Raw genomic sequence first — 2,778 nt, 5'->3', positions numbered from 1 at the left:
CCGCCTCAGCCTCCCAAAGTGCTGGGATTATAGGCATGAGCCACCACGCCCGGCCTGTAAGAGACTTTTCTATAACCATTGCCTATTTGTTTGTTTCTTCCTCTGTGCTCTCTTAGTATTATTTACTTGTGTTTACTGTATATCAAGCTACCAGATAGACTGAGAAATCCCCTAAGGCAAGAACCACTTTTTACTCAGTCTTGTATCTCCTGTGCCACACATGGTTTCAGACATCAAAGGAAATAGTAGAGGCATATCCATATTTGAGTTCTCCCTTTGCCTTTGACCAGTTGTGATCTTTGGCAAATTACTTAAATTATTGGTCTCTTTTATCGTATGATAAATGGAAATAATAGTAACTATCTCAAAGAAGTAAACATACCACTTCTAAAGTGGAGTGCACATCCATACTCCTGGGTCTCTGGTCTATGCCGGACTAGGATCATAAAAGGGGATCTTTGGTAATACAGAGAAGAGTACACATTCTGTTAGCCGGGAAATGCAACTGATTATACTAAGAGGGGACAATCTTAGAATTAAAATGTTTGTTATAAATGCTTTATCATCAAACTGACCCATAAAGGACTGATTTCCTCCTGAGTCTGATTTCCTACATTCAGAATCTCAGGATTCGGCTCAAGCTTTTTTCCTTTTTCATTATCCCCCCTCCTTTGTCCATATCGATCCTCTCTCACTAAGCAAACAGGGGGGTCACTCACAGTTCCCTCCCCATTCCTATTTTTTCTGAACTTTGTTTATCCCATTTTTTCCTGCTTAGAGGGCTCTTAACCTGATCTCATTTCCCCCTCAGTTCCTGACCACCAACCTCTTCTCCCTACTCTAACCCCATTCCAGCTTGGCCAAAGCAAAAAGCAGAGAATTCTGAATGACCAGCTCTGGGAGAACAGAGTCAGAAAAGAAGTGGAACCCTAGGGGAAGAGATAAGAGATTAAAAGATGAATTGACAATACTTGAATGAAGAAAAGAAAAAGGTGGGATTTATGTTTGCTCGTATAAGAAGTGAGTATGCACCACGCAGGGGAAGAGAAGGCAGGAGCAGTCCAGCACGGAGGAAGGCGACCATGGCCAAGGAGTGGGGCTAAGCCAGTCACAACGGTCCTGACCACTGGCATGAACTTTTCCCAAATGCCAAGGGGGAAAACCAGTCGCCCATTGAGCTGCATACTAAAGACATCAAGCATGACCCTTCTCTGCAGCCATGGTCAGTGTCTTATGATGGTGGCTCTGCCAAGACCATCCTGAATAATGGGAAGACCTGCCAAGTTGTATTTGATGATACTTATGATAGGTCAATGCTGAGAGGGGGTCCTCTCTCTGGACCCTACCGACTTCGCCAGTTTCATCTTCACTGGGGCTCTTCAGATGATCATGGCTCTGAGCACACCGTGGATGGAGTCAAGTACGCAGCAGAGCTTCATTTGGTTCACTGGAACCCCAAGTATAACACTTTTAAAGAGGCCCTGAAGCAGCGTGATGAGATCGCTGTGATTGGCATTTTTCTGAAGATAGGACGTGAGAAAGGCGAGTTCCAGATTTTCCTTGATGCATTGGACAAGATTAAGACAAAGGGCAAGGAGGCACCCTTCACAAAGTTTGACCCATTCTGCCTGTTCCCGGCATGCTGGGACTACTGGACCTACCAGGGGTCATTCACCACGCCACCCTGCGAGGAGTGTATTGTGTGGCTGCTGCTGAAGGAGCCCATGACCGTGAGCTCTGACCAGATGGCCAAGCTGCGGAGCCTCCTCTCCAGCGCTGAGAACGAGCCCCCAGTGCCCCTTGTGGGCAACTGGCGCCCTCCACAGCCTATCAAGAACAGGGTGGTGAGAGCTTCTTTCAAATGAGGCTGCTGGATCTTGCCCTCTTCAGGAAAGGAAACCTGCCATTGGAGAGCTTGGTTCCTTGCCTCCTTCTGGTGCTCCTTACTCCAAGTCTATTTCATTTCTCCACACTGAGCAATGAATGTGAGAGATGTGGTCACCAAGAAACCAAAGTTACTTTTGACAAGATCTAATATGATGTGGTCACCAAGAAACCAAAGTTACTTTTGACAAGATCTAATATGAAAGCATAGATTTCACATTTGATCTCTGTAATAATCATCTTTCCTCTAAAAGTAGCATTTTTAGTAAAGTTTCAAAGAAGAAGAAACAGAGATGGAAGAATAAAGATATTTTAAAAATGGCTAGCTATTGGGCATCAGTTTTTCTGTTACCTAAAATTTCACAGAACTTCATTGTTTTTATTTTTATATTATGAATTGTCCATCTTAAAGAAATATCAGTAATTCTACATGTAGTAGAGGTGTATGAAGATCATGTAACAATTAAACATAAGCCCAAAATTAAAATGACTATGGACAGCAAGAACTGAGCTTAATAATATGTTTTAACTCTTAACACCAGCAAGAAGTCAGTCATTTATTGAACTTTTAGCTACTAAGATTACTTGGTTTTGATTATCAGTGAAAAGAAAACACAATACAATCAGGAGTTTTCAAAGTTTTGATTCAGTATTTGAATTTCTTCTTCATAAATGTAGTTGAATTTATCCTAGTATTTTTCTTTACCTGAAGGAGGGCCATTTATTTTTTATTTCACTACATTTTCCTTTGCATGATTATTAAAATAAAAAGTGCCTCTGTTGTCTTTCTCACTGGAGGCTGGAATAAATGATCATTAGAACACAAAACAGTGAATGATGGCACTTGAAGTTAAAGCAGTTGTACTGATCACCAGAACCAATAAAGACATGAAC

General features: G+C 42.0%; 1 pseudogene across 1 annotated transcript; it reads left to right on the top strand.

Annotated features, from left to right (window-relative positions):
* Positions 1–1,034: 1,034 nt before the first annotated feature.
* LOC105512730 lies at positions 1,035–2,034 on the top strand (annotated as a pseudogene). The gene has a single exon (XR_001001907.1). The product of XR_001001907.1 is annotated as a carbonic anhydrase 3 pseudogene (transcript).
* The last annotated feature ends 744 nt before the right edge of the window (positions 2,035–2,778 follow it).

Source organism: Colobus angolensis, unplaced genomic scaffold, assembly GCF_000951035.1.
Source record: "Colobus angolensis palliatus isolate OR3802 unplaced genomic scaffold, Cang.pa_1.0 Scaffold104, whole genome shotgun sequence".
NCBI lineage: Eukaryota > Metazoa > Chordata > Mammalia > Primates > Cercopithecidae > Colobus > Colobus angolensis.
This window is presented reverse-complemented; position numbering and strand designations above follow the sequence as displayed.